At 36.0% G+C, this 12,878-nt stretch overlaps 1 long non-coding RNA gene across 1 annotated transcript; it reads right to left on the reverse strand.

Annotated features, from left to right (window-relative positions):
- Positions 1–11,956: 11,956 nt before the first annotated feature.
- Positions 11,957–12,514, reverse strand: LOC129718458 (uncharacterized). Its single transcript, XR_008726902.1, has 2 exons — positions 12,350–12,514; positions 11,957–12,287 (listed from the first exon to the last, which is right to left on the reverse strand). It is a non-coding gene; the product is annotated as an uncharacterized LOC129718458 (long non-coding RNA).
- Positions 12,515–12,878: the final 364 nt, after the last annotated feature.

Here is a 12,878-nt window from a genome sequence, read left to right on the forward strand (position 1 = left end):
GGTTGATGGCATTGTGGCCTCTTGTGGTGTAGATCCAGTAATTGCAACTTTCGGGCGTGTTTCTAATTTTATGATGTCTGCCATAACAGGATCGACGGAACTGCCGCTCGTAGTGTTTAATTTCGGAGATTGTTCTTGAAATAAATTTGTGAGGTATTCTTCTACAAAGTCATCAGTGGCCGATTCTTTGTTACGCTCATCGCATTTCTCATCAATGTGTCCTTCTATGTCGTTTAGTCGCATATGAAGAGCTAAGAAATATTTCTGAGAACACGAGGCAAAGTGCATTTATGTATCAGTTAAATTTAGTTGGACGCAACATATTTATTACCTGTACTTCACTTTTCTCGTCAGTCGTGAGACGATTTGATCCAATGAAATTAAATCTTGGATCTATATACAGACATGCTTTGAATGGCATACTGCAACGTAGAGTCTTTGACCGTTTATCCATAGCAGCGAGTAATTTTTTTTTCTGAAATATTCTTATGACTGACTGAATTTAATTGCGCCATACACATCAGCCAGTCAGCGTTAAATTGTGACTCCATTATATATTGACTCGATTATAATGATTTAATTATATTTAATTTTAGACTCGATTATATATAGGAGCAAAATCTTTTTTTTTTTCTTGAATTTCAAATATGACTTGTATAGAGCTTATATATCGTAAGGGAACATCTACAAAATACGTAACGCTTGATAAGAAGGGGATAAAATAGAAAAAAAAATTAAAAAAACACAAAAAAATTGAGAATATTCAATAAAAAAATTAAAAAAACTAAAAATACTTTTATAAAAAAAACCTCGTATATGAGATATTAAATACAAACAAGTTGACAAATCTACATACACCTCTATATTTTTTTTATAATTTTCCTTTACATTTGACTGAAATTATATCAGGAATAACTACAAGATACATATGTATTTTTTTGTAAAAATGTATTTTCTGACTTTGAGGGGGATGAATCAAAAAAAAATTCTTCTAATTTATTCGAAAACAACAAATCATTTATGGAAAATAAATATAAAACATTTTTTTTCTCTGATTCGATTATATATATAATTCGATTATATATAGTGAAAAAAATCGGAGACTATATATAATCGAGTCCGACCTGTAATAGTTTTGTGCTCCCGAAGAAAATACACACAATAAAAATATTACATTGCATCAAGCAAAGAATTATATAATAAATAAAATAAATGTCAGCTATTGATGTTCAAACCAATAATAAAGTTTTGTTTTTTTTTTGTTTTTCAGGAATGAGCTTTAATATATACAGGTCGGACTCGATTATCCGGAACATCAAAAAAAATTTCATTACGGATAACCGAGTTTTCCGGTTAATCGAATCACACAAAAAAATACTGAAATTTTGCGATTAACGAATATAAAATAAATATTTCTTTTCTTTGTTTTACTTGTACGATGCAGTGGCGTAACCAGAAGTTACTTCTGAGGCGAAAGGGGGTAAAATCTTAAGAAGCAAAAAAAAAAACTGGACATTGATTATTTTCACTCAATTCGAACTTATCCCAAACATGCCGAAAGTGACTTAAATGGTAACAAATATGCTAGAAGGGATAGTAAAGGCAAAATTTCGGAATAAAAATTGAAAACGGACACCAAAAAAATAAAATCCCGGATAATTGAGTCCAAAATTTCGGATAATCGAATTCCGGATAATCGAGTTTCCGGATAATCGAGTCTCCGGATAATCGAGTCTCCGGATAATCGAGTCCGACCTGTGTATATTTTTTTACGCGGATTTTTGAATTAGCGCGGTTTTTTTACGCGGATTTTCGAATTAACGCGGTTTTTTTACGAGGTACGTGTGCATTAATTTATTTTATTAAAATAATAAGAGTGTAAAAGTGTTCTCTTCAATCTTCAAATCTACTCTTCACAACTTTTCATCACATCAATAAAACAAGCTGGCTCAAAAATCTGTTTAATCATAAATATCAGTCGTCAACAAAAAAGTCTTAAGCCATTAAGCCTATAACAAAATCTGTTAAAAATTGTAGTCATCAAAAAAGATTTTAAAGAAAAATAATGAAATAGTCTCATTTTGCTTGGAACTGCTCTATGACTAAAGAAAAACTTCCTTTTTATAAAATCACATTAAATAGTAATTGCATATTCCTACCAATATCTGAGTCGTTGCTCTGGAGAAGCGCTAAAAAAGGGGAACCTTCCAATTCCTTGAGATATCGTAACAGCATATACCACACGTTCCATCTTGTCTCACATATTTTTGGTGGAAAGGCAATTTTATGGAAAATAAAATGTTTACGATTTGCCTTCATGTGCATTCTTAGACATTTTTTGTTAATATTTGATAGTCGAGTCTTGTATTCCCGTAAAACGTCCCAAACGACTAATTGAGCTGTATGGGCTCCACATCTGACACTCTCCATGATGTCTGAGTTGAGCGCCTGTTCAACTTGACCATCCCCTGACTGTGTATCATCATATGTTACATTTCTCAAAAAGTCTGGAGAAACCTGTAAAAAATCATCTTTTCCTGGGATTATTTGCAGTTCGTTTTCTGGCACGTTTTCTTCTTCATCCAATAGTGTGGGTTCATTAAATTCTGCTGTATCATCGTTTTCTGCGGTACAAGTAGATAAGATCGTATTGTACTCCTTGCGAAGCATACTTCCTAGAAAACCCTCTGAAGCGTCACCCATTATTTGTTTCATAAATCGAACGGCAGCCAACATGTTTTGACCATTATCGCTAGTAATAGCCAAAATGTGTTTATAATCGATCCCAAAAACTTTAATTTCTTCGTCGATTACACGTTGTAAAATCTCCTTCGTCTGTCTTTCTGGCATTTCACGAGCAGCTAAAAAAATCAGGAAGTAAACCATGAATCTAACGATAACTAATAAAAATGTTTGTGTATAAAATAAAATATTAGCTTGGAATAACAAATTAGATTTTTGCTTAATTATTTTGATGCAATATCTTTTATTTGTTGTAATATTTTTTTTATTAAATTTTTAGGTCAACTGTCTATTTATTTTTAAATTATATTAAGAAATCGATACAATTTTTGATTTTATTTTCTAATGTTGCGTAATCAATGATGTCTCTTCAATTTCATCGAAAAATTTATACGTCAAATGGTTCAATGTAAAGTGTATAATCAGAGAAAAACTTAGGAATCAAGTTCCGCTACCCAGACTATTACTTACGGCCAACTATCACTAAACAGGGATATTGCAACCCTATTGACTTCAATAGTAAAAATTTATACTCTAATCTTTTCCAGAATTTAATTATTTGTAACAGGCTTACCAAGATGCATTATTTGCACAACTCCATCGTCATCTGTATATGTTAAATTTATCCCTAATAATATTTTCCATGACGTGTAGCTGCATCAATTTTCAGGCAAACCATTTTTCGACGACATTTGTTGGATATTATTTTGCGCATAAATTCAGCAGAACAACGAATCAGCATAGGAAGGGTATTTCTGGAACTGTTAAAATCACACGCTTTCCACAACGGGCCCAACAAGAGTTTTGTGCCTTCCCATTCTGGAAATCTTATGGGAATATTGTTTTCGGTTACCATTAATAATGTACCCAAAAGTACATCACTTCTGCTAGTGTCCACTTGCAGCTTCGTTCTTTTTCGCTTCGAGTTTTTCTGTTCCGGTTTACCACAATTCTCCATCAAGCCCATCCGTTTAGCTATTTCTTGGTGGCAAGTGTTGAAGTGACGCTTGAAATTACTCACATTGAAAGTTTGCTGCTCATATACGCATTTTCTGTCCGCATCTATATCTCCTAGACATCGAAATCTTCTACCACTATCATCGCTAATTTCTTCCACTGCATCACAATTTTTTCTTTTTATAATTCCGCGGCAACTTGGATCTCCCTTGCTCATGATTACTAGGTATCTATACTCACAGTGATCGTTCAACTAAATGCTCGCCGTGAACGTTCAATGAATACCCCATCCCTATTCTATCACATCGGCTAATACCGAGCGATGAGTAAAGAACAAACGGAATGGAAGAAAAAAACGATCACACTTCCGAACAAGTCGTTTTCGTGCATTGTTCGGTTCGTGCGCTCGGTTGCATCGTTCGAATCGTTCTGGAATGCATATGTTCTAGCGCTATTGTGATTACGTTACGTTGCGAGTACGTTATGTAATTGAGTGAATACCAGCAACCTTGCTTAAAACATCCACATACCAAATTCGGTTTGACTTGCTTGAGATGTGCAGAAATTTATGTCTCATTTGTATGAGACCCCTCCCTTCCAGAAGAGAGAGGGGTCTCAAACTATCCTAGGAACCTTTATCGGCACCAAAAACCCCTACATACAAATTTTCACGTCGATCGGGTCGGTAGTTTTCGAGCCTATATGGATCAGACAGACAGACCGGACTGCATTTTTATATGTATAGATTGCAACATCAATATTTTAGAACCTAAAGAGTGAATATACATTCATTGGAATGAAGTGTTCATGTAAATCTATTTTTACAAATAATAAGTTTGAATGAGAAAGGCTGGGTCTGACCGCTAGGTGGATTAATTTAGGTTTTAAACATAACAGGCAAAGTAATAGTCCGATTGCAAAACAAATCAATAGGGTGTTATGGGGCAACTAGACCTTACGTTGACACACATTTTATTAAAATCGGTCCAGCCATCTCTGAGAAACATGAGTGAGATTAAACAGTCTTCAGAACATGTTTCTTTCCATAACTTTTGAACCACAAGTTCAATCTTCATAAAATTCAAAATTTAATGGTATTTCAGGTAGCCCGTTCATTTGAAATCAATTTTGTTCAAATCGGTTGTGTAGTTTTTGAGATAATGATGTTTCATGATTTTTACATTTCGATACATTACCTCTAAACTAGAAATCCGATTACAATAAAATTTAATAGGGTCTTATGGGGCAACAAGACCTTTCATTTGCAATTAATTTCATGAAAATCGGTCCAGTCATCTCTGAGAAAATTGAGTGAGAATAAAAATCTGCACATATACACACACACTCACACATACAGAAAATGCTCAGCTCGTCGAGCTGAGTCGAGTGATATATGCCATTCTGATGATTGCTATACCTTTCTAGGAGAAAGGCAAAAACGAAGAATATGCATTTTACTCCATCCTGCCGAACACATTTTTTTTGCGTTCTACCCTTTTTTCTCTGAGGTGAATTTCATTCAATGAGGCAAACAAAGGTGGGGAGGTAGCGGGAGAAGAATGCTTATGCTACAAGTATACCATTATAGTGTTTATGAAGACAATAACAAACTAAATTTAATTAGCCGAGATCTCACACTCAAAACACGAACTGTGTTGTTCAATTCAAGTTGTTTTTTAACCATGACGTTGTTTAGGATTTACTGTCTTATGTTGACAAACTTTTTTCCGCACCTTAATGTATATCTCATTGAATAATGTTGACATCGATTTTCTGGCAGCTGTTTTCGTTTTCACGCTCGTAAATAATAACTCTAAAATGAGCAGTGATACCAAATGTGCAGATTTGTCTGCAAAACGCAGATTTTTGGAGTCCGTGTGCAGATATTTATTGGTTTGCAGATATTTGCAGTTTTTCCACGGTTTCTGCAGATTTTTGTCAAAATCACCTTATATTTGCGCAGATTTTCCTAAAATGTGTGCAGATTTTTACAGACTTTTGCCTGCGCGGGCGAAATTTTTTCGGGTCACGGATAGATTTTTTTCAGATTTCGAGCACATTTTTCCGGTTTTTCGAGCAGTTGCAGACATTTTTCAAAAACATCTGGCATCTCTGAAAATGAGTAACATTTGACGCATTTTCGTAAAAAGTGAAACAACTCCTAAATTGAGTAACTCCACAAATACTGAAAACTGAGTAACACTAGGCGTCTTTAAAATGAGTCATTATTACTCAAAATTTGAGTACGACATTACTCATTTTTTGGATACAGTTCAGTTTAATTTCTGGCTAGAAATCCGCCACGACCAATAAACGACACCACATGTTCATCAATAATTACCTTGTAATAAAAGTAAACAGTTATAATGCCTCCTGAGGCGCACACAATTAAAAAACATATATCACAAACTGAAGTACATCATAATCACACTGGCGTCAAGCTAGGTACCAAAAACCGATTCGCTGCCAGGTACCAAAAACCGGTTCGCAGTTATACGTGGCGGAAATAAAACTGAAAGAACGCAAAACTACCGCAGCGACATCTATTAAAGACTAGATGAACCTGAACCGGTTCAGGTATCAAGAACCGTTCCAGGTACCAAAAATTGTATAAGTAATAAAATAACATCTTTCAAAAGGAGAATGAGTGTTTTAACTAAAATAAAACATTCCGTAAGTTTCGATAATTGAAAAACCAAGTTATTTGTTGGCGGATGGAAAACACAAATGACTAATTTGTTGCTTATAATTAACCGCATTACCTTGTACATTCCCGATCCAGAGTTACTTGAAAAAGTTGTATGAAAAGTGAAAAATACCATTAATGGCACTATGCTCAATTCGTTCCATATGTCTTGCCCCATCATCATGTGAAATCTTAAGTTTGGCCTCAGGGTCTGACTCGAGTTGAGAAACTTTTAAGTTGAACATATCTAACCGGTACACAGACTCGGTGGAGTTACTTAAAAAATGTTGTATGAAAAGTGAAAAATACCATTGATAGCACTATGCTCAATTCGTTCCATATGTCTTGCCCCATCATCATGTGAAATCTTAAGTTTGGCCTCAGGGTCTGACTCGAGTTGTGGAACTTTTAAGTTGAACATATTTAACCGGTACACAGACTCGGTGGAGTTACTTAAAAAAAGTTGTATGAAAAGTGAAAAATACCATTGATGGCACTATGCTCACTTCGTTCCATATGTCTTGCCTCACCTTCATGTGAAATCTTGAGTTTGGCCTTAGGGTCTGACTCCAGTTGTTGAACTTTTAAGTTGAACATATCTAACCGGTACACAGACTCAGTAGAGTTACTTAAAAAAAGTTGTATGAAAAGTGAAAAATACCATTGATGGCACTATGCTCAATTCGTTCCATATGTCTTGCCCCATGATCATGTGAAATCTTAAGTTTGGCATTAGGGTCTTACTCGAGTTGTGGAACTTTTAAGTTGAACATATCTAACCGGTACACAGACTCGGTGGAGTTACTTAAAAAATGTTGTATGAAAAGTGAAAAATACCATTGATGGCACTATGCTCAATTCGTTCCATATGTCTTGCCCCATCATCATGGGAAATCTTAAGTTTGGCATTAGGGTCTGACTCGAGTTGTGGAACTTTTAAGTTGAACATATCTAACCGGTACACAGCCTCGGTGGAGTTACTTGAAAAAAGTTGTATGAAAAGTGAAAAATACCATTGATGGCACTATGCTCAATTCTTCCCATATTTGTTGCCTCACCTTCATGTGAAATCTTGAGTTTGGCCTTAGGGTCTGACTCGAGTTGTTGAACTTTTAAGTTGAACATATCTAACCGGTACACAGACTCAGTAGAGTTACTTAAAAAAAGTTGTATGAAAAGTGAAAAATACCATTGATGGCACTATGTCCAAATTGTTACATATACCTAACCCCATCATCATGTGCAATCTCGTCCTTAACGAGTGGGGATGAGCCGAGTTATGGAACTTTTCAGCTTCATATATCTTACCGGTACACACACTCGGCAGAGTTATTTAAAAAAAGTAATATGAAAAGTGGAAAATACCATTGATGGCACTATGTCCAAAGTGTTACATATACTCAACCCCATCACCATGTGCAATCTCGTCCTTAACGAGTGGGGATGAGCCGAGTTATGGAACTTTTCAGCTTCATATATCTTACCGGTACACACACTCGGCAGAGTTATTTAAAAAAAGTTATAAGAAAAGTGGAAAATACCATTGATGGCACTATGTCCAAATTGTTACATATACCTAACCCCATCACCATGTGCAATCTCGTCCTTAACGAGTGGGGATGAGCCGAGTTATGGAACTTTTCAGCTTCATATATTTTACCGGTACACACACTCGGCAGAGTTATTTAAAAAAAGTTATATGAAAAGTGGAAAATACCATTGATGGCACTATGTCCAAATTGTTACATATACCTAAACCCATCATCATGTGCAATCTCGTCCTAAACGAGTGGGGATGAGCCGAGTTATGGAACTTTTCAGCTTCATATATCTTACCGGTACACACACTTGGCAGAGTTATTTAAAAAAAGTAATATGAAAAGTGGAAAATACCATTGATGGCACTATGTCCAAAGTGTTACATATACTCAACCCCATCACCATGTGCAATCTCGTCCTTAACGAGTGGGGATGAGCCGAGTTATGGAACTTTTCAGCTTCATATATCTTACCGGTACACACACTCGGCAGAGTTATTTAAAAAAAAATTTAAATGAAAAGTGGAAAATACCATTGATGGCACTGTGTCCAAATTGTTATATATACTCAACCCCATCACCATGTGCAATCTCGTCCTTAACGAGTGGAGATGAGCCGAGTTATGGAACTTTTCAGCTTCATATATCTTACCGGTACACACACTCGGCAGAGTTATTTAAAAAAAAATTTAAATGAAAAGTGGAAAATACCATTGATGGCACTATGTCCAAATTGTTATATATACTCAACCCCATCACCATGTGCAATCTCGTCCTTAACGAGTGGGGATGAGCCGAGTTATGGAACTTTTCAGCTTCATATATCTTACCAGTACACACACTCGGCAGAGTTATTTAAAAGAAGTTATATATATGAAGCTGAAAAGTTCCATAGCTCGGCTCATCCCCACTCGTTAAGGACGAGATTGCACATGGTGATGGGGTTAGGTATATGTAACAATTTGGACATAGTGCCATCAATGGTATTTTCCACTTTTCATATAACTTTTTGTAAATAACTCTGCCAAGTGTGTGTACCGGTAAGATATATGAAGCTGAAAGTTCCATAACTCGGCTCATCCCCACTCGTTAATCATTTAACGACCAAGCAGATTAATCGATATTCACGGTATTACAAGGATCAAAGCTGCTGCTGCTATTCGTTGCAACAGCTGCTGCTGATATCAAGTGCCACTGCTGCTGACTGATTCATTCTGATTTATTAGGTCTATAATTCTGTCGACCGTGCTTGGGAAAGCAACCATATAACGACCAAACAGATCAATCGAAATTCGCGGTAAAAAAAGGATCCTCAGCCGCTGCTACAGCTACATCTGCTGCTGATATCAGCTGCCGCTGCTTTTAAGTAAGGATTGCTGTTGTCGCTGTCTAGAACTAATATGACCAGTTTACTTCTTCTTTTTTTGGCACCGGAGACTTTAAATTTTATAATCCATTCGTCTCCGAATGACCAGTTTAGGCTGAAACAGCCTCTTATATAGGCCAAAATAATTCTTTCTGAATTACTAGTTTTATAATTCTGTCGACCGTGCTTGGGAAAGCAATCATGTAATGATCAAACAGATCAACCGAAATTTGCTTTTCAACATTTTTTTTTTCTTCATAAATCGTTTATTTGACACGGCACAAATACAATTTAATTTTTAACGGCGCCAATTATATCTGATGACTTAAAATCTTAAAGCAAATTTTTTATCCTCGCTGCCGACTACGAGCTGATTTTCAACATTCTCTTATATAGACCAAATAATTCTTTCTGAATTACTTGGTCTATAATTCTGTCGACCGTGCTTGGGAAAGCAATCATATAACGATCAAGCAGATTAACCGAAATTTGCTTTTCAGCATTCTCTTATATAGACCAAATAATTCTCTCTGAATTACTTGGTCTATCATTCTGTCGACCGTGCTTGGGAAAGCAATCATGTAATGATCAAACAGATCAACAGAAATTTGGTTTTCAACATTCTCTTATATAGACCAACTGACCAAATAGTTCTCTCTGAATTACTTGGTCTATAATTCTGTCGACCGTGCTTGGGAAAGCAATCATATAACGTTAAAACAGATTAACCGAAATTTGCTTTTCAGCATTCTCTTATATAGACCAAATAATTCTCTCTGAATTACTTGGTCTATAATTCTGTCGACCGTGCTTGGGAAAGCAATCATAACGATACATTATTCATACTTTTCAGATTAGCTGCTGTATATTTAAGCTGAATGTGACACTTTTAAATTACTTCCTTTATGAAAAAACATCAGAAAAACATTTTTGCCCCACCACGCAAGACGGAGTAGCTACGGCACTGCTATAATACTGCCGACTGTGCTTGGAAAAGCAATCAGAGATCGAAATTTGCGTTTTTACAAGGCTTGACAATTTCCAATGAAACAATAGTTCGAATAATAAAATTATTATTTTCTGCATTTGGGAGCAACGAAAACTAACTGATTTATTATTTAAAACTTTTTTTGGTTTTAATTTTTTTTTATTCCTATGTAGCCGAACTCCCTGAAAGACGTAGCTCTACGTCAGAAAATATATTTTAGCAATAAGATTACCAAGCGGCGCTAGTGTACAAGTGACGTCTGTTTGTGGTTCTAGCATTTGCTACTTTTCCAGTGGCCGGTAGATGTCGTTAGCTGTATTTTTATCTACGGTGGGTGAAATTGTGTGTTGGCCTGACGGCAGAAGCGGTTTTTAGTTTTCTGAATCGGTTCTTAGCACCTAGAACGGTTTTTGGTACCTAGCTTGATGGAAGCTTTCAGAATTAATGGCAAACTATCCTTGAATTCTTTCTGCTTAAAACTAGGACGAATTTAATGAAAACCTTGAGACACTAAATCTACTCCTCCATCAGTAGAATTCCCAATATAATTTGCCTCGCCAACCAAAGCGTAACTTTGTCGTTTTCCATCAACTATCATTCTATTTATCACCTTCTGAACTGATAACACTAAATCCACCTTCGGCAATCAAATGTGCAAGTAGTTTGGCAAGATTCCTTACCTATGCTTGCTTCAATGCATGTATGCTCTTCAACCGATCGGTGATCATATTCGTAAAACTTTTGCGAAAACGCGCTATAATCTGGATTGTAACCCTTCTCGGACAAACAGCAAATTATGACCGTGACCACCACTCGCTGATTTTTGATGACCAATCCAAGAATCCTATCTAACATTCATCCGTATCATTTTATCACCCGTACTCATTCGTTGTTCCCGGGCGAGATAATGCAACTGCTACTAAAAAGCTTTTTCGTTGCCCTTTTATGCAGGTCCTTCTGTACCAATTCCTCTAAATCATCAAAATCGGGGCACATTTGTTGTTAAGTTAAACGACCAGACGTCCCGCATTTTGCGAGACTGTCCCGCTGCTTAACAAAATGTCCTACTTAGAAAAACGTCCCGCGAAATGTCATTTATCAAGAGTATCTCGCACGCCTTTGAAATGTTCCACGGTTTACAAATATGAACCAACGAATGTAATATTTTTTCGCTGGGACATTGTGCCTTTTTGTTAAGTAACATTTTACTCACTAATGTACCTCTTTACGTCTATAATAGCCAAATTGAACAAACGTAAGAGCGGTATAAAACCATTCAGTGAAAAAAAAACGAACTTCTGAAATTATTGTCACCGTTAAATGCTTCTACCTTAGTTCACCGGTTGCATAAGCATTCACAGTTCTTACTTCGAACCTCTGGAACGAGCCTGATCCCGGGATTCAAGCCTTTTTAGCCACTATCGAGTAATTGTGGATGACCGATACAATATCTAATTAGAGTACATGCAGAGGAAGTATATCGGTACTGGACACGAACAAGTATGGAAAGCTCAAAATCATCACTAACATTCATTTGCCAGTTATCTTGGCCGCTACGATATGCTAAGCTATTGTGCCGTAGCCAAGAATGAATCGAAAGTTTGATATTATAGAGAAAAGCTATGTGAAGCACTACTCGAAAAGCAAGAAGAAAAAACTTAAGGAAATAAACTATTCGATTAATGAAATAAACTATTCACTGGAACATTTATTTAAGTCTTCGTAATAACCGAAGCTGGCTGATTTATTGCAGCAGAACACTATAACTATTTCCACTATTTCCGAAAGTGCCAAGGAGCGAATCTTTGAGTCCGTCACCGTTGTTACGGTTCGAACCGCTTCCAAAAGCGACCAGTAGGAATATTTCCATTGCGAAAACACTGATTGCCTCTTATGTTCCAGTTCCCGTAGTTAAATTGTTAGGTACTGCTGCTGCTGTTGAAGGTTGCCGTTGCAGCGGTTCCGACAGTGGAAATTGCACTCGCCAGAGATGACCCATTACTTTGTTGGCTGAAATCACAACATCTACATTTTACTAGCTTGAGAGTTTTAGATAATCGTAAAATACTTACGTTTTTGAATTTATTTCGCGGAATTTTTCGCGGCATTTCCTGCCGCGGGTGGAATCGAGGTTTCTCACACAGCTTTTTCAAGGTATTGGTTTTTTTTGCCTAGTTGAGATTATTTACATCGAAAACGAAAAAAGCTGCCAGAAAATCGATGTCAACATTATTCAATGAGATATACATGAAGGTGCGGAAAAAAGTTAGTCAACATAAGACAGTAAATCCTAAAACGTTTTTAGAGGAGGATTTGTTAGTAGCTTAAGTATTTATGATAAATATTAGTAAATAATGAGTATGTGTGTCCAATCTCAAATGGTGACTTCTCAACACTGTTGGAAATTCGTAATTTTAATTGTTAGGATTTGTTTGCTTTCGCAATTAGGACTTATCATTCGTAGGGATTTAAACCTACTTCAAATTTATTCACTTATGTTCGAGCGTCTTGATAGAAAAATTTTCACTACACTTTTCACTTTTTATTCACTTTCACTATTTAATTCTATCACTTTTCACTTGCAAATACGTATTTCGGCAC

This window comes from Wyeomyia smithii, chromosome 1 (assembly GCF_029784165.1).
Source record: "Wyeomyia smithii strain HCP4-BCI-WySm-NY-G18 chromosome 1, ASM2978416v1, whole genome shotgun sequence".
NCBI lineage: Eukaryota > Metazoa > Arthropoda > Insecta > Diptera > Culicidae > Wyeomyia > Wyeomyia smithii.